The 21,406-nt window shown below is 44.1% G+C and overlaps 1 long non-coding RNA gene across 1 annotated transcript in view; it reads left to right on the forward strand.

Moving 5' to 3' along the window:
* The window catches only part of LOC119009772, a 124,140-nt gene that overhangs the window by 26,006 nt on the left and 76,728 nt on the right, over positions 1-21,406 (forward strand). The window contains exon 2 of the long non-coding RNA XR_005071818.1: positions 14,577-14,715. This is a non-coding gene — a long non-coding RNA (uncharacterized LOC119009772). The remainder of the gene's footprint in view (positions 1-14,576; positions 14,716-21,406) is intronic.

Below are 21,406 nucleotides of genomic sequence, written 5' to 3' on the forward strand. Positions count from 1 at the left end.
TTCTCATGCTGTTGGAGACGCGTCCTCTCCTGCAAATTCCTTAATTACAGAACAGCCCCTTCAGCAAAGTTTCCAGTCTGGGAATCCTACTGTGGATTTCCCTTTTTTTTCCCTCTAGAGCCAGACCTGGTTATGATTTCCCCTTGGCCATTTCAAGTCTTGTTTTTCACCTTATGCACAACTCCCTGCACACCCACCCCCGTCTCAATGGGCCAGGTCCTATATATGAATAATCCTCGGTAAACAACACTCTAATGAAAGTTGAAGAAAGTAGAAATCCTGAGGTGATGCCGGAGCTGTGGAGCTGTTGACTTACTCTCGACTCTGGAGTGTTTTTTTTTTTTTTCTCCCCACATTCAGCACATGTTTCTTTTGAACAGTCTTTTAACAACGCAGCACTCTTGTCATAAGAACGGAGCGCTGCTGCACAGAATAAATTCAACATGTGCACCTTCCTCCAAAAGAATCAATCAATTAAACCTCCTGATAGGAAATGTCAGGACTTATACCGGTTCGCTTTTCGGTTGATCCAACGCAGATATTTCTCCAAAGGCTTGTCATGTGAAGTTGACGCTGAGAAAAGCAGAATAGGAACTTCGGGAGGGTTTGACTTCAAAACCAGACCTGGTCCTCTAATCTTTCGATCAGTGTCGAGAGAAATAATCTCCTCCCCAGCCTCTTTATTCTCTCCCTCATGTGAAACTTCACCCAAGCTACGGGGGTATCTGTAAATCTTCTTCGTGTTTGGGTTTGTCTGCGGGAGGCTCTCTAACTTTGAATCACCTTCTGAGAAACACATCGCGAGAGCTTTGAGGGCCGTTAATATGACAGGTAGAGGGATTCAGCTACCTTCTCCATTTACTGTGTGGAAAAAAAAAAAGACAGACCACAGCAGGTATTTCATCAAAGGATTTCCTTACACAGGCTATCATTAAAAGGCTTTTACAATAATTTCAGAGGACATATTTTTAAAAATGATTTAAACAAAGAAGATTTTCAGTGCTCAGGTTTTTCCATTTTTACGGCGTCTTGGGTTCGGTTATTTCAGATCAGTTGTCCTTATTAAAGGAACACTGCTGATTTTCATCTTTATACCTCAGATTAATCACAGGGGAGGCATGTTTTATGTCCTCAGGGTTTGACAGTGTTCTCTGTGTCATCCGCCTGTGTGCATTTCTGCTCTTCCACCATTCACTGAGGTCATCTTTTTTCTTTAATCGATGGTGGAAGAACTACAAGGAGAATTCGTCTGGTTTTCTTCTCTGCTCCTCGGGGAGCACTCTGTAGCTCAGTCAACAATTGGACTTTTTGGTGTACTAAAATGACCTTTCCAGCCTATATCCATTGGGAACAATTACTTTACATACAACAGTATGTCATGTTGTACATGTGACAGCCGCAGTCCACTGTGAAAAAGCAACAAAGCAAAGTTTCCCACCAAATGAGCTCCAGTTCTTGGACCCGTTCTGTTCATCTGTCTTGAGCAGAGCCATCGGTTTTTGTAATTGCTTCATCGACAATATACAGAATGTGACACGCTCACTTTGGTTCATGCTTTAGGTCGAGGAAAACCTGCTGTTTTGGGTTCCAGATGTGAACCAACTTTTTCAGGTTCTGAACCAATTTTGGTCCAAATGCTCAGGACAAGATCAGGTGCACGAACGAGAACAGAACTGGTTCTATGTCAGGGGAAAAAGTCTTCAATGAAACAATTAAAGAATGAACCGTCAGACAGCAGCACTGCTGAGTAAGATGATGAGGACTGATCCAGTTTGCAGTCTTGCATTGTTGACTGCGGACTGGATGGCAGCACAAACCAATAATGTTGGTTCTGACAAGGGAAGGCTTAGAAATATTTAGAGCTAATTAGGTGATTGATAATAAACATAGTCCAATTTGTAGGAAAGTTGATTTGCGAGTCTCATTACCAAATCGTCAAATACCGGCGCTTTGGGTTGGTGGCTCAAACTAAATGTGAATATTCTAGGATACTCTTCTAGGATAGCAAATATTTGTTATCCTTGGGTTTTGGACATTTCATAGACTAAACTGTTATAAATAAAGAAATGAATCTGTAATAATCACGAAGCCAACAAAAAGTTTTCAGAAGATAAACCGAAGGAAAACAACCAATGGCAACAAGAAAATGGGGGCAGGCAGCCAAGGTGGATGCAAACTAGACAGAATGGAAATGGGCCAGTGTATATACTGCAAGACTAATGAAGGAAATGGGGAACAGGTGAGCAGGTGATGGGAAAGGCGAGGAGGAGGGTTCCTGCAGGGTAGGAGGGAGTGGCTGGATCTGAAATTACAGGAGAAGTAAATATATGGGATGGAAAACAACACAATGAAGAGTAGGATGTGGCTGAAGTTGTGACTTTCTGTGGAACTGGACCACGTTGTTTTCGTCTTGTGAGTCTTTGTGTTTGGTATCACAGCGCAGTTTGTTCCTGGAAACATCTATTGTAGCGAGAGTTATGACAGAGGCGATTTACAGCACAGTTGCAGATGTTTAAACGTATTTATATGAAAGTGATCAGAAGTTGAGATCAAAATGAAGGCTGAGTGTGAATATTGAAGCAGGGAAGTAGCCCCAGTTTACTACCTTGCCTCACATAAGTTTTAAAAGCAGTCACAGGTATGTAGTTGTGATCAGAATGAAAGCCGAGTTTAAAGATGGGAAGGGTTCAACCAAAGTAATGACTCAGTACTTCGCAAGATGGTCTCCAGCTTTGTATCGCTACTAGAAAGTATTCTGTGCATGTTTTTCCAAATACATCTACAAAAAAATTGACAGGGAAGTTTGTAAAAACTAATTTTAAGGGTTGTTATTAATGTATTACATCGCTGCGGGAACATTCTTGTGGGGGGAACAAATATTCGTCCGGCCGTCGATGTCAGCGGATTTCTGATCAATCGCATTGCACTGGTGGGAAACGGCTTTAATCCCTTACCCTAACCATAATCTTCCTGGGTTTGATGTCTGGAATATTTGGTCCCTATGACTGGATTAACGTCAACTTTCCATCGCCATCCCAGGAAGGGGAAAACGAAAGGGTTGCTGCTTAGGGGTTCACTGCTGAGAAGTCATATAAATGGACTGAATACACCCCCAGGACTGACTAGACGCCCATCTTCATTTCAGGAATTCAGACGTTTTTTTTTTTTTTTTTCCTTCGTTTTATCCTGTGGGCTTTTCTCAGCTGGAAATCAATCCAACTTCCACTAACTTTGAGTCATAAACCTGCCTTTCAACCCTTCTAGGATACATTCCCCCCCCAAATCTTTTGTGCTTTATCAGAGGATCCTCACTCTCTTGCACAGGTTAGTTCATCATTCAATCTTAGATTACACCAGATTATGTCGGGACACAATCTCTCTGTAGATATACTTTTACATGCATTGATTGGCAGATTTCTCGCAGGATAGGGTATCCAAGCCTTCCTCGCATCTCCTGTCGCTGAGAGCCAACTGAGGGAGCAACTGTCTGTTCCAGTGTCTGGCTTAGTCATCAGAGGATGAGTATGAAAGCCTGATTGTAACTGAAGAATGCGGCTAAGCGGAGCTGTGTGGCGTGCCGTCGGATGATGAATGGAGTGACATCCTGGGGAGCGGATGAGCAGACAGACGGTGGATGTCTGGAGATGGGGTACTTGTCTACCCACCAGACCCCTTAAAAAAAACTACTCTCTGCTGACATCTTCCCACCACTGATGCTGATGATTTTGGCTACATGAGGTGGGATTTTTCAGAAGCGGTATTGTAGTTATGTAACCTCAACTGCTGCAGTCGATAGCCCAGGTGCAAAATATCAGCATCAAAGTGCTCCCTACCTTCATGTATGTATGAGCTTTCTGTTGTGTTTCCATGCACATATGCTTCAAATCGTGCCCATGTGTTTGCCCATGTGTGTGTTTGTGTGATCCGACGCAGGAGGCTTTAGCGCGATGCGTCTCATCTGGTCTCAGAGATCATTAGGCTCCTGTTCAGTGGGTCCAAGGGGAAAAAACAGAGGTCATTATGGTTCACAGGGATCATCACTCGCCCCCCAAACTACTGATCCAACTAACACATCATCATCATCATCGCTCGGGCTGCAGACACACAGAACCGCTGCTTTAGAGCGCATTTTAGGTTTTAAGTTGATTTATCCTCTATAGAGACTTGGATGAGAGGAAATACCAAGAATGCAAATATTCTGAGGAATGGAAAGAGTTGAAGCATTTTAAAGAGGACGGCACTTAAAAATGAGTTCCATTATCAAATAATCTATAAAGTATTTTACCCAGCGATTCATTGTTTAACCTGTAAAATGGCACTCTATTCTCCATTATCTCATTACATTTTGTGAATAAATATGCATAAAAGTTCTTACATCCCCCGTAATCATTATGGGAACAGTTGTTGTAAAACTTGCGCAGAGAAATATCACGATCACTCCCAGAAGAGACGTAAGTACATTTATATTTTTGGCATAACCAGCATGGTTCTGACAGTATTTTCCTCAAACAATGACAAACACGTTCATGCATTTATGTATAGATACTTGCCCTGCGTTAAAAACTCTCGAGGCTTTAGGTTGTCAGAGGCTTTGATATTTCAGTACTGTGCTATCAAAAGAGGTGTCACACATCCTGTTTTATTCTCGTGTTGTGTCAAAGTTTAAAATGTTGGAAGCTTACACATAAAAACCCAAATCTTAAATTGCATAAAAATATTCATAGACAAATTGGTGTCATCCTGATGTTTGTTCTGAATATAATAATGTCATGTGACGACTCACCTGGAAGCCTATAAAGATGAAGGTGAGCAGACACAGTTAATCTATAAACTGTATGTCAAAAGAAATACACACATCGTAATAGAAGAATTCAGTTTACTCTATTAATATAAACTTTTGACGTAAGCCATGAATCGGTCATTAAGATTCTGTAAATGTACCATATCATGCTAACAATGTCTAAAACTGTATATTGTTGAAACAATCCAGGCAGTTAATAGTTAACAGCAGATTTGTTTCTGAGGAAGATGCAGTCGTTATCGAATTAGATTCAGATGGCTGGTTACAGTCACAGGGCACGTACACACACACAGACACACACACAGACACACACAGTAAGGTAGTGTACACACAGCGCCATGACGCTTGGGCAACACATGCACAGACTCCATCCAGTCAAATGACAGTTCAAAGGAGAGGTGAATCGGAGTTAATAGAGATGAATTGCGTGGCGTCCGCTTCTGTGGCTGCTCGTCATCGCTGACGCATCCCAGGCTCCCCGTGCCCACATCTCCAGGTCTTCATCCCGCCGACGCATGGACAGCTCTCTCCTCCGTCTCCATATACGTACGTGAACTCCCATCCCATCCCTCCCTGCCTCCCTCTCTCTTCCTCCTGTGGCTGGTTTGCATTATATTCTCCTTAGAGCAAAATGGGATCTTTCAGTCGGCGCTACAGTCGACTGGCCTGTATCAAAGGCGCTGCATGCTCTAAAACCCTGACGGCAGTTTGATCATTCTTTTCTTTTCTTCCATTTCCATCGTTAAAGGGGGGGTATTTTCTGCTGGGTGGCCTGGATGTAAACGCTATTGGATCATCTCCTGAGGTACAGTGCAGGTTTTAATGGAGCCAGTAAATATATAGCTTACAGTTTTAGAGGAATAAATGTCACGGCCGTGAAGAGCGTCCAAGGAGTCCTGACACACACACACACACACTCATTCACTGCTGAAAACACACATGCAGTACACTAAAAGTGTGACGCATAAGCTAAGTAACATTGACCATGAATGGACAGAGGAATAAAAAGAGAATTTAATGCACCTTGCACTTAATATGAGCCGTCATGTTTCAGGGTTTCTTTTTGATCCGTCCCACTGGAGACTTTTCACTAATGTGCTATATAGTCGTGAGTTTGAGCCGAGGCAAATGGTATTTGCAGACAGTTCACGGGCTTCAGTTTAACCTGTTTGGAGAACGAGGTTTGCCGCAAACGACAGAGCCAGAAACCGGTACTTTATTTTTTATTTTTTTTTGTTTTTTCAGCGCTGGAAAATCGATTAATTTGACCGTTTGTTGATTGAAAACGTGTCCTGACGGGGGAAACCTATAAGCTGTTTATTTGAGCGATGTTCCGTGTGCGAACAGTCGACAGATTTTCTTCTGTCGTCCGGCAGGTTGAGAGGTGACAGAAGCTCCCCTGAGAGATTAAACCAGGCTCTGTTTAAAAGTGTGATAAAGATTTTATTTCCCTGTTTCAGAAGAGAGAGAGAGAGAAAAAAAAGAACATTTGGGAGTTTTTTTTATTTTCAGCTTAGCTCTCGAATTCCTCTCCAAAAATGCTTCTGGATTTTATTTCCCAGTCTGATTTTAATGGCTGGTGAATATAAAGGATGGATATGGGCTTTCGGGTGGATTCCAAATGGGGAATGTGAACTCCTCTGTTTCTGTTTCCTGTGGCCTACTGTGCCAATAAGTATGAACAAACCTCTCTCTCTCTCTCTGCCCTCCACAGTTGTCAATGTGTTTTTGTTTCCAGGAGGTTTAACAGACTGAAAAGCTTTCCACACAAACGCCCGCGGAAGTTTCTTATACACGGTTTGCGAAACAATACCCTCCGTGCGTCTTTCATTATCACCGTCGAGGTCGAGCGATTCTCGTCAAATTATTGAAGCGATATTTGACAGCTGGATGCCGTTACGTGTTCGCAGACGGTAAAATTGATACTGTAAGAATTCATTTAGATTTCTTTTTAATGCCAAAGGGTGTCCATCTGCGAGTGTGTATCGTGCATGTTCCTCGCCGGCTGTCAAGGATTCCTCGGATGAAAAATGACCGCGGAGGTAAATGAGCTGTGAGGTATCGGCTTTGAAGCGGTCTCAGCTCTGGATTGATGTGGTGTGACTCCTAAACTCTGTGCTTTTTTGGATCCTCTCCCACCTTTTGTCTCTGGTTCTGTTCCATTTCAGCGGAGCACTTTTAATGCACACAAGGTGACCTCGATGTAGCACCTCACCTTTTTATTTATTTTTTTTTTAAAAGAGGTCATCCGATCAGCAGACATTAAGATATTACTGCAGACTGTTAAAAAATATGTCTGGAGTGATGAGCGGACGGCTTGGAGGTGCTAAACACGGCGAGTCTTTATGTATCTCACAAACTAGGCCCGGATAAATAAAAGATGGAGCTGAAGATTTGTGGCTCTCTCTACAGTCGCGGCATAAAAGTTTAATTGACAATTTAACATTAAATAATGCGTCGGATGAGGGTGAGGTATTAACTTCATCAGGTTTGGCACATAGAAAGTTTGGCAGCTGCTGACGTCAGACTGAATAACACTCACTAGCGTTGTGTGTCAGCACGAGCGCAGGATTCATCTGTGATTGGCGTTTTATATTCTTGCCCAAAACAGCGTGAACGTATGGAGAAGTCATCTCCGAGACTTAAAGAATGCGCTTCAGGATCGAGCTCTGTAAAGTCGAGCCATTTCTCCAGTTGGCCGAAGAAAAACTAGATGATGGCGTCTAGCTCGAGTCACGACCGATTACGTCTCAGTCGACGGCTGGATTTTGTAGCACTGTTTGAATTTTGTTGGAGTTTCCATGAGAGATTGAAACTTGAGCCCGCCACATCAGATATGGTGGTTAGATGTCTGTCACAAATGTTAAGATCTTTCCTCTAGGTTTTTTTAATTCATATGCTACGCAGTACAAAGCTTTATCAGTGATGAATAAAATGTGTCAGAGTGCAGCTTTGTACCATGTGTGAACCGGTGCCAGGGCTGAAGACTTAACATCTACGTCACATCCCAGAACTGTCCTGAAAAACTAAGTTTTCCCACCCCGAAGTGATGTTAAACTGGAGGGCTACAACCAGCAGTCATTTTCATTATTCTCCTCTAGTTATTTTCTTGAAGAAAATTAGGGATTAAGGCCTCAGTGTACCAGAGCCCAAAGCTAACGTTAGCAAGCAACCACACAAAAACTCAGGTCGACCCTGAGTGAATTCAGCACTCACCTGAGACTCCGGTTCTCCTTTTGTTGTTTCCAGTATATTATCAGGGAAAGAAATACGGTGGGTCCCCGTTTGACGCTCTGTTATCGTCACCACTTGGTTCAGTTTGTCATTTGTTAAGCAATAATTATGTGTTTCGTCTTGAAGGTGTCCCACAGTTTATCTCAAATGTCGTCCCAAACACATTTCCTGTCGCCCCCCGTATGACTGGACACCATTATCCTGGAGCCCTGATCTGTGCGAGCGTTTGTGTTTTTGCTTTATCTGCATCTGGACACATTTGTTAGCATTTCTATGAGCCGGCCTCTTGTGTAACATGCGTGTCAGCGCAGAGTTGCTCTCGCTATAAACCAACATTAAGTCTCTCGCTCTGTTGTACGTAGAGCCTTGTCTAACAGAGGAGCTGTGATTAATGACCACTCAGGCTCTAATGAAAGCATGTAAAAGCAAAGGAAGTATTTCAACATGGCACGGCACAAGGCAGGAGCCAGGACCGGGTGGCTGCCTTCAAACTCAGAGGAAAAAAAAAAAGCCCTGTCGTCACTGGGGACCATATTTCACTAATGTTTGACCTGCAGTTACTCATTAGCCCTTTTCAACTCGCTTTTGTAAAGCTGTTTGTTGTCCTTGGAGTCTATTAGTCCGCCATCATCATCTCCAAAGCAAGACAAACACGTACCGCGTTGCTACGTTGTGCCGAGGTAAAAAGAAAAAAAAACATTCCCCGCAGGAAGAGAGGAGAGTGTGTATTAGGTTTGCTGGACGAGGTGTATTTGTCATACTTTTCTTTTGTATTCGTTTGGCTGCTTGCCCTGTAATAGAATTTAATTATGAGTAAACGTGTCACCAGAGTTTCTTCTATGGCTTTGAAATAAAATCAATAAACCCATTTATTGCCTAATATGGAGGAAGTAAGGAAGTAGTTTATTATTTTTTTTTTTTTATAAAAGTCTGTGTTTGTGTTTGTGCTTTGGTGCCTGAATGTGAAACATTTGCTTGTTCCAGCATCTAAAACGTGACATTCTGTTGTTTTAAGAGGTCAACATGTTAGTTTTTTTGTTATTTTCTATCATTTTGGACATTTTATGGACCCAAGGTTCTGTAATTGATTAATGAAATATGAAATAATCGTCGGCTGAGTGCACATTTGGCTGTATATGGTGCATCAGTATTTTCAGAGACATGTGGCCACCGCGGTGCGAGTCTGGCTCGTCCTGGTTACATGTGGCAGGCCATTAGTGGGGCACTCTGACAGAATAAACAGCCATCAGAAGCACGCTGTGGACTGGGTCGTCTGCAGCTGCACTCGTCCCCACGCCGGGCCAAAAGAGTGTCCGATATAGCTAGTAGGCACCACGGAAACTGCAGCTTCAGTCTGGCCCCGGCCTGGATCTGGCACGGCGAAGCGCTCTGATGTCACACCCCTGCTGAACGATGGATGGAGTACCGGCCGAAAAAAGGAGAGAGAAGACGTGGGACGGCGGTTTGTGCTCCGTTATGAAATCCTCCTTTTCCTGCAGCACTGCGAGAGGAGACTTATGTTGATTTGTACTCGAAGCTGCTGGACACAGTTTGGCGTAATTTGTCAAAGATCAGCGGCGGCGGAGGTAAAGACAGGTGAGGTCTGCACGGTTTGTAGTGCAGCTGAGTTATTATAGTGCAGAGACAACCAGACACATGCATATTTTAGATGAGGCCAGTATCGGAGAGGAGGAGGGGGGGAGGCTGGTAATCGGGACAGATTGTGTGCTTTGGCTGAGGCGCAGGGTGCTGCTGGGTAGGGAGAGGGGGAGCATATGGGCTGAATTCTGAGGGGTCTTGGCCCACCTTAATATGGTGGGCACGCAAAAGACGGCCCCCTGAAGACACGCAGGCAATGCCAGGAATCTTAAGCCACGTAGTCGTGCCAACAGCCTGCTATTGAAATCCTCCCCGCTGCCTTGGCTACAACATTGCATCTTATCCCCTCACATCCACTCTCCTCCAACCGTCTTTCCACCCCTTCATTTCGTCTCTGTGCACTTCTTCAAAGTGGACCCCTCTGGTGATTAATCCATTTGAATAAGTATCTCTTTCCAGAGGACAAGATGAGCTAAGTGGCCACAGGGGCACAAGATGTGAGTGGAAAACCGAACCCAACTGGCTGTGATTGGCTGAAATCATACGTGGCACTGTCTGAAGTAGAAACGCTCGTATCCGCATGCAGGAAAAATAAAAAAAAACAAACACCCATGCAGTTGAAAGAAAAGACCGGAGGGAAGCGTTTTAATATCTTTAATGTGATGCTGTGGTTGGTGCTTGTTGACATCAGTGACCAGACGCTGCAGAACCGTTTTTAGACTCCGCGGGACACTTTGTTGCTGTAGTGACGGCGCAGACATCAGCACCCGTGGCGCGGCTGTTTTTTGCGCGTTTGATCCGACATCTTTATGCGTGGACGTGCTTTTATTTATATGTTTATTCTGCAATAAAAGCGCGCGGGGATGATTTGCTCGCTCAGCAAGAATTGGGAGTTGAGTCGGTCCGTCCAGCCGGTGACTCATCTGAAGCCCGTCTGCCAGCAGCCGCAGCAAACACGTTTCGTCATGCGTGCGGGAAATGATAGAAAACAGCGTCTAACTAATAACGTCACAGGTCACGGCGTCGACGTTCCTTTTATGCAATGAGGTTTTCTAACCTCAAAGACGAGACACAGGCCGTCATCACTTCTGCCATCCCTGCGTTTATTAAAATTTCATGGAAATGGCTTCGAGACAGACTGAGGGGGAGGGAACAGAGAGCGAAGTGAAGTTGACTGTGCAGCTTTAAAAACGATCTTAATGGTGTTTGGGCTCAAAACACAGGGACGGATTTTGGGGCGTTTTCCAGTTTTGCCCAGTGTCGTCGAAAGCGCTGAAGAAGTGATTTTTCAGATTCTGGGGTGAGACCGATGAGCTCACGTCAGGACAGATTTATTCTCATGAGTGACCCAAGAAATCTTGTTGCAGTCGCCTGCGTTCTCGTATTTGAAATTAAATACAAGCTGGTCAGAAGAGTCATAAGATATTGTTCCTTCTACTTTGGGAAAAACAGTTGTTTCACCTACGAAGCATAATCTTTGGAGTCTAAATATTATATTGAGATCAAGTCAATTCAAGGTAATTAATATATTCAATGCAAAACTACAAATAGGTTCAACAGTCCCCCTTCAAGTAGTCAAGTCTAACCTGATCGCAAATACCACATCAGACTGTGTTCACTCAGAGACCAGCTACATAAATTTGCCAGATTTTGTTACAGAAAGTGAGAAAAACGATCCTGGATCTGTCGCTTTATGTGGATCGGCACCAAAAGTTAACGGAGTCCATTCTGGCTCAGGTGTCATCCTCCAGCTGAATTCTGTGGAAATCTCTTCAGTGGTGTTTGTGTAATTCTGCTGACAACGTCTCAGAGTCCGAGTTACTCCTGGTGTCTCCTCCGTCAGGCTGCGAGTTGAATGATGGCGGCACCTTTGCGCGGCAGCTTCAAGAACAACGAGTGCGAACGACGACTGTGTTGTGCAGCATCATCTTTATCGTCGTCACCACGTTCACTGAAAGCTTCTCCTTTCTTTATTAGTTACACTCTCTCTCATGGCTGCCTCAGCGTCTTAATGCAATTATACTTTCATCCGAACGATGGGCTGCTGGGCTTTAGCAAGTTGTTTTGTTGTCATCTAACTTCTATCAAACCATTTTTTATTTTGTAAGAGTGTGATGACGATCCGCCTCGAGGACACAAAGCTTGTTTGCCTGCCAGCAGAATGTGAAGCTCCGTGGTGAGACTTTTTTACTCCACGGTGACATTTTTGGAGAAGGAACTTGCATCCTTGTAAAGTAATTGAGGCCAGTCTCTGTTGATGAAGTTTTAGGAACGTGCACCCTCCTGATGTGCAGGTGGATGTTGATTGGCTAACGAAGGGATCTGACTCGATAATGCTTGAAGTTTATTTGTTGCCTCAGCTGTTGGAGTTTGTTCTGGTAGTCTCGTGGATGTGTAACCACTGGAGACAGAAATGATTTATCTAAACAATTTAATGCAAAACAGCAATTTCTAATCAAAATGTTTACAAGCTAACAATCAGGAAGCAGTGTGTCCGTGTACGTACGCAGCCGAGGCTCCTGACGGTGCAGGCGGATGACACGTGGCCGGCTGCACAAATCTGATACTGATAAAACAGAACAGACTCCTCGGAGCTCCGACACCGTATTAGATATTTCCACTGTACGCTCTTATATAAGTCCTTTTCAGGGATTGTTTTAAAAGGAACACCCAAGAATTTTTCAGGCAGGCTCTCGTTGCCCAGAGGAGACGTGGGGTTTTGGCTGGTGTTTTCCTCGACTCAAATCACTTACTGTGCCCGAGTGGTGGTGTCTGGGCAGAACCGAGCTGGTTCCCATTTAGAGACAGTGGCTGGCTCCGGCCTGTAATTCGCAGAAGGGGAAACAAATTGCTCTCTGGTCTCTGTCTCTGCTCGAGGGCCAGTTTATTTCATGCTACTCTGGCTCTGCCATTCTTTTCCTTTGCGTGTGTCATTCTTCCAACTATTTCAAACACTTTCGAGGGCCATTACCACGAGTTTCTCTCTCAGGAGGGCTTGAAGGGTGGGGCCGGCTGGTTGCTTGGCTCGCTGGTTGGTAGAAAACATGTGCCTCAAAACATACACACCACACCCTCCGCTCGAAGCGCTGCGAGAGCCTCTGTAATGGCAGCTCAGCCGTCACAGCGCTCATCAGGAGATTTGCCTCTAGCTGCTCGGTAGCTATTACTTCAGTGACATCATTATTAGCCCTGGAGGAAACCAGAAAGGGCACAAGAAAGAAATAAGAATCATCAAGGGTTCCCCCGCCTATCTGTCTGCGTCTTCTGCTCCGTCAAACCGGGCTCAGATCTTCTCTGGTCCAGTGTCAGGAACCACAACAAGGACCCGAGGCGGCAGCAGCAGCAGCAGCAGCAGCAGAGAGGAGCAGTTACCCTGGTGGCCTCTATTTCTGCAGCACATCACTCAGCAAGCGTTTTTTTCAATCACATATCAAAGGGCTCGAAGGGATTAGTCTTAAACTCCACATTAGAATAAACTGACTGCTCTTTTGCTCATTGCTAGAAAAACTCTGAGAACTCTGGAGGGCTTTATAGTCCACGTCGGTGACGGAGACGTAAAGGCAGCAGACGTAAACAGACGATGGAGACATGCAGTACAGAGGCTTCACATTCGCTCCCACCAACATTTACACTGTTGAAAGAACAAACCAGTGTGTGTACAAGTTTCTGTTTTGTGGTAAGTGGTAATAAGTTATTTGGTTTGGATCCCTTCGGAGCCCCTCAAGGACCCTCGAGAGCGTCACCATGAGAACCATTGTTTTCTATTGCTGCACAGTTTTAGAGTTTTGGGTGCAGTTTTTTCATCCCTTCCCTTGTATTTATATCTGTAATATATTTAAATCAACTCTAGATAGAAGCATTGGTGAGTACTGTGTTGATACTTTAAGGAAGAAGCTCTCGTAGACTCAGCAGGAAACAGGAAATGAACGGTGGAGAAGTCTGTTGTTTCACTGAAGCGCCTGATTCAACCCGTCGATTCTGATTTTTAAAAACAAAACAATAATCTGACAAAGTTGCGCGGACATGATGTTCACTGTGATCGACTAAGAACTCAGTCAAGTTTCAGAAATAAGTGCAAGTTTGAAAATGATTCTACGATCTTTTGTATTTGTACGGTTCACTGAAACAACTTGCAACTTTCTCTTGACACAAGATGTCTGCCCGGCACTATTTCTATCCGCTGTCACGTCTCCGTTATTGACTAAATGAAGGACTAAACTCACGTCTTGACCTTTGGCGTTGGGAGCTGCCAATCTGAGGAAAAAGGGGAAGAGATCCAGTCGTCTTTGTGACAGCGGCAGCGACAACTAAACCCTCTTCAAATGAAATATTACCACTTACGCCGTTTGGTTTGAAGGCAAAGACACGATGATGTTCTCCTTCATGCTAAAGATTTCCAAAGATGTCAGTCCAAAGACTCCCACTGAAGAGCCAGAATAAAAGTTTCTGTGAAGTCTTTTTTAGATGTCTTTTCAACTGTTGATGTCAAACTGAGTTTAAAATTAAAGTTTTTACAATCTCTTCAACTCAAGTTACAGACGTATAAAACACTTCAAAATAACGTTTTTGTTTTTTTTACGATGGCCCAGTTTTAGTCGATGCAGCAAAAACCTCCAGGGTTTGAATCTTGTTCGGTAAAGCTGATCGATCGCTCATCTGGTGGAGCACATGCCCCACGTCCTGATGTAAAGGCTGATGGTTCGATTCCACCCCGAGCTTTTGCTTCCCTGGAGTAAAACTGTGCCTTCATAAAACCTGGCTGTACTTTCAGAGGTCTGTAATTGAAGCCGAAGAGATGACATTGTAAAACCATCACATTGAAGCCTGTAAAGATGTCAGTTGGACATCAACGTCTAAAAAAAGACAGTGACAAAAACATGTTTTGCTCTGTGGGAACCAACATAAATGCGTGCCACCAACTTTACGTTTATTCTTTTGGCAGAAGCACAAATGAGGTCAAATCCACGACACGGCAGAACGAGGAGAAACCTCTGAGGATTAACGTCTCAACACTCGACTCCAGGTCCCACCAGAAGACTGTCAGACGCATTAAATAAGCAATTACTGTGAGAGCATATTAGGTGAGTACAGACTCAGCGGAAGAGTTTGTGTCTATTTAAGACAAAAGCAGTTCTCATTCTGCACTGAGATCAGACAGGAGAGGTTTGGATGATCCAGAGCCTGAACGCAACTGTAACCTCGACTGTAAAACTGCTCTTAACGTTCAAAATTGACCCAAACTCACTGTCCTCACATCCCAAAACAGTCCTCAGTCTGAGATGAAGAGGAACACACACACACACACACACACACACACACACACACACAGGCTGTATCATGAGACGTGTCAGCCCTGTGTGCAGTAAACATATAACTGAAGGCACTTATCCACACACTCCTGTTTCATGTTCACACACGTGTCCTACATGTCGTGCATCTGGTTTGTGTTTATTTAGATGCCCCTGGCTGTCTCACCCTCCCTCCCGTCTCTCTCTCCCCTTCTCTCGTCTCTTCCTGAGCGTACAGCGAGTGATTTCTAGGACTTTCTGCATCCTGTTTGCCTGAGGGGCATGTGGAGCCTCTGGCTGATTAGAGGAAGCCCCGTATCAGGTTCCCCACCTCCCCACACACACTCCTCCTCACCCGCCTCTTTCTGTGCTGCAGCCCAGGTTTAATACCTTTTTATACCTCAGCCTCCCCATCGCAGACCTGTGCTGTAAATCTCTCCCCCATCATCCACCGAGACCTGCAGCCGAGGGAAGCTGGAGCTCTCGGCGGACTGCGAACACATAAATGTTAGAGGTCAGAGAGAAAAAGTCCCGCAGAGAATATTAGATTCTTTTACTTAAAATTGATAGCACAATCTCTATCTCTGTCTTGTGGAGTGATACTCATTATACAACGGGCATGTTCACAATTTTTATACAGTGATTGAACCAGGAGAGTCCGACTGGGATGAAGAATTATTCAGGAGTCATTCAAGACCGACCGACTGAACGGGCCGAGACAGTCGGCAGCATAGAAATACAAACAGAACAAAAGGAGGCAATAAAAAGCATTTTCATGTCTCTAAAAGAGAAGTTAGAAAATGTTTTAGTTGCATTATCAGGTAAATTAAAAACAACAACATGCTAAGGAATCTTCCTCCAACACCGTGTCAAACATCGATGCTATCGGTCGGCATTCAGACTAAATTCTAACACAAAAACTTTCTCCAGAATCGCCTTCCCTATTTTTAACTGGCTGAAGGCTGAATAAGGTGCTGTCGGCTCATTTCAGCAAAGAAACATCTAAATACAACAATTTAAAATGTAGGTTTTTGCGTGTTTAAAGAGTACAAACATCGAACATGTTTTAATTGAAAGGTCTACAGTCTGATCTGAGTGTGCAGGTTACGTAACACGAGTGCATATTTATAGTTTCAGTGCAGACAGAAAGTCTGATGATTGATTTTGGATTTTTTGGGGATTTAAAGCTATATGCACGTGTTTTGCACAAACACTTGTGTACACCTTTTGTACTTGAACTTGCACACACCAGCTCAAATCCACTTACCTCACACACACTCACACACTCAAGCTTTTGTGTGACAGTTATGGTGAAACCTCGTGTGGTTCGACTGTAACACCTTGCTGATCCGTCCCCCCCCTCCTAATAAGATTCTGCTTTACTGTACGCCGCAGCTCTATGATGAATTAGCTCTTCCAGACTTCACTGTCTTCTCCTGCCAGCGGGAGCCCGAGCCAGTGTTCAGTCATCAGATAGTGAGTAATACTGAGAGAGCTCATTGTGCAGAACAAAAGGCGTCGCCCGTGCTCTCTCTCTGCTGATGTACAGTACATTTTTCAACAGGAGCCCCCTTTTTTTCCCCCCAACCAATAGGAATATTGAGATATGATTTAATGTCTTCTTTCATGAGCTGCTGAGGTCCGTGTCCAAAAAAGAATTGCTTCTCGAACCCACTTGAGACTCAGATGATAAGTCACATTTTCATCACAGTGGGATGGAGAACTCAAAGCTGAGAATAAATGGTGTAATATTTCGAGTTTCTGCGACATCGAAAAAAAAAAAGACTCTGAAAGACTCCGACTCTCCAATAAAAAGCCGGCTAATCTGCCTGCTGTAGTCTTCACTTTGATGCCCGCTGACTTCATAGCTTTTTATAAAACTCAAAGATTATGTGTCGCAGCCCAAACTTCAGAGAGAAGAGGAGATGTTAAGTGGCTGTACAATTTTCTGTGTCCCTGATTAAAATCTACTAATGTGGTTTTTGGGGTCTCTGTGTTTGAGAGCTGAGAACACGACGTCGGGGGAATCCACATGAAGGGTTCGGAGCCCACATCGCGTGTTGAAAAGCAACAAATAAGACGCGGCCGTCGCTTCTTTTAATCCTGAGGAATTAAAGCTGTAAATGAAACCTTGTTTTTTTTTTTTTTTTAAAATTAGAGCGCAGATGATCAGAATCTCCTCAGTCGGATTCTCACTTCTCCTCGTCACCGCGAAGAGTTAAACCCAAGACCTGAAATAAACTGACAAATCTGACCTAGATTATGAGAAGCCAATCTATCTAATTAATCTTTCCAGAGGCTTAAGGGCGGGGAATTAAATAGGCCTACGTGTTGCGGCAAAATTCTGTTTTACGTCAATCTCCCACCTGCCATTACAACATCTGTCTGTCGCGGCTGCCAGTTCGCCTCCAGCTCCCCTCTTTCATGCAATTAAACAATTACCACAAATTTAACCTTCTCTCGTGCGCAGGGGCGCTCGTTTGTTGAATCAAGGGAGTGTTCTTCCATCTCTCAATTTCATTCTTCTCATCAGGGGAATCAGCAGATTTAGTTTTACTGCGAGCCTCGTCTCAGTCGGAGTGTGGCCAGAGCTACAATTTGAACTGTTTTGCTCCATTTGCAGTTAAATAAATGGAGGCGCGCGGAGCCAAAGTGAGTGTCAGCAGCACGCAGCATGGGGGAGCGTGCAGGCGTGGAGCATGTGATTGGAATATATGGCTCAGGCGGCGTGCCGGATGCTCGAGGTCTCATCAAGCCTGTGTAAATGTTTACCCTGCACACAGTTTCCATTTCAGCTCGCGGCCCGGCATCACCTTACCACTTAGCGGTTCGTAGGTTTCAGTTCTGTCAACGCCACCGTCTCACTGCTGATGCGTAACTGGAGGTAACGGCGGCAAAGGCCGAGGGTTTTTGTTGCCAGAGCATCTTATGACATCAACTTTTTTTTTTTTTTGTATAAGCAAGGTCTCCAGCCCGCTGTTTACCTTGTCTCACTACATTACCTCATTTGTGAATTAGTGTCTGGGTGTGCACGGATCACGGTGTCCTCGAGTCATTAGCAGAGAAAGGTAAATTGCAGATTACGTTGGTTCTGTTTTGTTTTCCGCCATCTTGTGGTAAAGTTTCAGTGTCGGATGGCGGAGAAAGATCCTGGAAAGGCGAGCGTCACACAACCCCCGACTGCTTTAAAACAAATACAAACCTTTTTCACATATACTGAAGTAAAAACAGTACTGAGACAATAAATTGAATGTCATCAGAAGAAAAAGAACGTTAGAGGTGCTCGATCGGTACCGGCTGCAGCAACTTTGCTGCTGGACTTTGGTTAAATTTCAGGGGTCATATGCCTTCAAATACATTCAAATGAAGGACTGTCATAAAAAAATTAGCTAGCCAGCTAGTTAGCTACCCTTGTAGCCTGAACACTTCACCCTTCTCCTATATGTGACCGTGCGAAACAGAGCTCAGGGCTTCTTCCCAGCTCAGTTTCTTCACAAATGATTATATTAGTTTTTTGATTCTGTTCTACACAGCCTCACAGCTTTTTTGGAGTCAGGGTTGTAAAACAGAGACGCTCACCTCAATATGTACATCCAAACACTGTGACTCAGGACCACACCTCCACCTACAGAAATACCTACATGAGTTGGATCAGAGGAACCATCCTGGAACTGTCTGAAGTCTTTTTTCAAAGTAATCCCATTAGCTGAGCCAGCCACATAATGTAACATGTGCTCTTTATTCAACTTACCAATTAGGCTAACTGTGGTCAGAGAAGAAAAAAAAAAAAGTTAAGAAGACAAATGGAAAATTCCTGCATGCTACATCTTCCCACGTCCTGTTTAGATCCTGATCCACTCTTACTTGTTTGTGCATCTGCTTCAAAGACTCGCTGAAAGACAGATTCAGGCTGATGACGAGGGGACCACTTCAAAGCTCATCGTCACATTTTTAGTTTTTAGTTTTTGCTTCTGAAGAGCTGCTTTGTTAACAGAAGAAGAAGAACACCGTCACAGCTCCACCTCCAGTCGCACATATGGATTTGGGTAAAAAAAAAACAAAAAAAAAACAGTAGTGCAGATCAGAAAGCGCAGCCTGTGTCCACAGTCCGTATACACTAAATCAAGAAGATTCAGGGGCCCTCCGAGACAAGAGCTGCAATCTGTGATCCTTTAGCCACAGCTAAGGGCTTCGGCTCAAATGATTCATCACATGATGATTAGTTGTGGCCGCGCTGGTATCCTTTCTCTTCTAACCCCGGCCCTGTTGGAGGCTATTTTGGAGATGAACAGCCACTCGCCGCTAACCGAGCTTCAGATGTGGAGAAGAGATAAGTGTTATGTCTCTTAACAATCTGACAAACCTGCAAACCATATGAACTGAGCTGCAGATTCCATTTCACTGTGTGTGTGTGTGTGTGTGTGTGTGTGTGTGTGTGTGTGTGTGAGACTCAGATGGTAGTTGTTTTGTTGGCTGCACTGCGTCAGGGATTTACAGTTCAAGAATCATCTGTTTCATCAAAATGCCTCCACAAACCAACAAGGCCGAGAAGTCTGAATCACTTCAGCGATTTAAAGTCGAACAGTTCAAACACGGCAGCTTGGTCAGCAGACGTCAGCTTCAAACACACATTTAACAACAGAGAGCTGTACAGGCAGCCGCGAGTGAGACAGAAGACAATGTGATTTAAAAAACTAAGGTTTCTGTTTTTCTTTCCAACAGCCTTGTTTGGTTGGAATAATCCCTTACGTCACTACGGAAGATGTTTTCCTCCGCTGCTTCTCTGATGTCGGCCATTTTCTCACTCCTCTCCTGATAAACGCAATCAGAATTAGTGATTTTTGTGAGTTTTAATTTGATTTTTTTTTCAATATGGATGACTACGTGTGTTTTGGTTTGGTGAGTCTGGTTGATTTGGTGACACAAACAAAGCGGCTATTTCTTATTTGATCTTTTCTGTATAATTACTCAGATTATTTGTTATTACAAAATGTTCACAGCTCACTACAACGCAGACTGTCTAGTTGCTGCAGTTGGTTTATAAAGAACAGATTTCTGATCTGCTGCTCCATCATGAAGCATCCAGACCCTCTGAGGTCGTCAGGTACAGGTCTGCTCAGAGTCCCTGGAGTCAGAACTAAACATGGAGAAGCTGCGTTCAGTTATTATGAGCTACATATCTGGAACAAATGGCAGGAAAACTGCAGGTCCGCTCCAACTCTCACCTCTTTTAAATCAAGGCTTTGGACTGCACTGCGACTTTTATTCATTAGTCTTGTCTTTTTTTTTTAAACCTTTTCTATTTTAGCCTACTTTCCTGTTTGCTTAATTTGTTTTAATGTTTTTTTTCTTGGCGTCTTCATGCTTCCAAACGCAATTTTTAATGTCTCTTAATGGAATTTAATGCCGTTGTAAAGCACTTTGACTTGCCACAAATAATATATATTTGGTAATCACTATTTGGAGGTTGGTACTGAAGTTGATGATGAAGACCGTGAACGTTAAAGGAAAGACGTGAGTCTTTACGTACGTCGCTCATGGTTTATTATTACGGCATCTCAAGCTGAGGTGAGGTTATCAGTTATTCTACCTTATATTGAACTTGCCATGACTTTGTAATACGTTTCTCTACTTGGTCAACAGTTTCCACTGTTGGATTGTAAACGTAGTCTCTCCGGAAGTGAACTGGATGCATCCCGGGGTGGAGTGAATGTAACCAGCCTGTCTAGTGACGGGCTTCAGTGTCCTCGGGGGGCAGACGGGGAGACAACCTGCAGCCTGTGTGGGCTCCCTTTGTGTCTTGGCTCTTCTCTGTTGGTGGCACTGTTTTAACAGCCTCCTTCCTTTAAACTATTACCCAGCAGCAGAGATAGGCTGCTGCTGTAAAGCCCTTATGTTTAATTAACAGTGTTTTGCAGTCATATATGGCTAGCGAGGGGGGACGTATTGGAAACTATGTTTTGTTTTTTATTCGCATGTCTAGCTTTTTTACAGCGTGCTGTTTTATGCAGGGTCTTTGCTGCTGTGAAGGTAGAATGAAAGGAGGGGTTGGAGGTGCAAAGCGCAGTGTGGGCCTGTGATAAAAAGGTTGTGGTTTTTCTTGGACCGGTCTCAAGCGGGGAGGTGGTCGCGCAGGGCTGACAAACACTTGACGAGACCACCAGAGGCAGCGGTCAGAGAGAGCAGGAGGTAATATGGAAATGTGTGTCCCGTCTGCAGGAAAAGCAGGGGTGGAAAAAGCCAAAATGTTAGATGAGTAATGAATCATAACTTTATATCGATATCCTTGGAGCTCGTCCTGTTATAACAGAATAGAAATGAGGGAGAAAGAGTAAGAAAGGGAGAGACTGAGGTGAGACGGAGGCGGAAAGAAAAAAGGATTAGACAAAGAGAGGGAGTTAAAAAGGGTCAAAGGAGGACAAGGACGGGGAACTGGGGAAACAGCGAAAGGTAAACAGACTTGGAGGAGCAGTGAATGATGATG

The sequence above is a fragment of the Acanthopagrus latus genome, chromosome 20, assembly GCF_904848185.1.
Source record: "Acanthopagrus latus isolate v.2019 chromosome 20, fAcaLat1.1, whole genome shotgun sequence".
Classification (NCBI taxonomy): Eukaryota; Metazoa; Chordata; class Actinopteri; order Spariformes; family Sparidae; genus Acanthopagrus; species Acanthopagrus latus.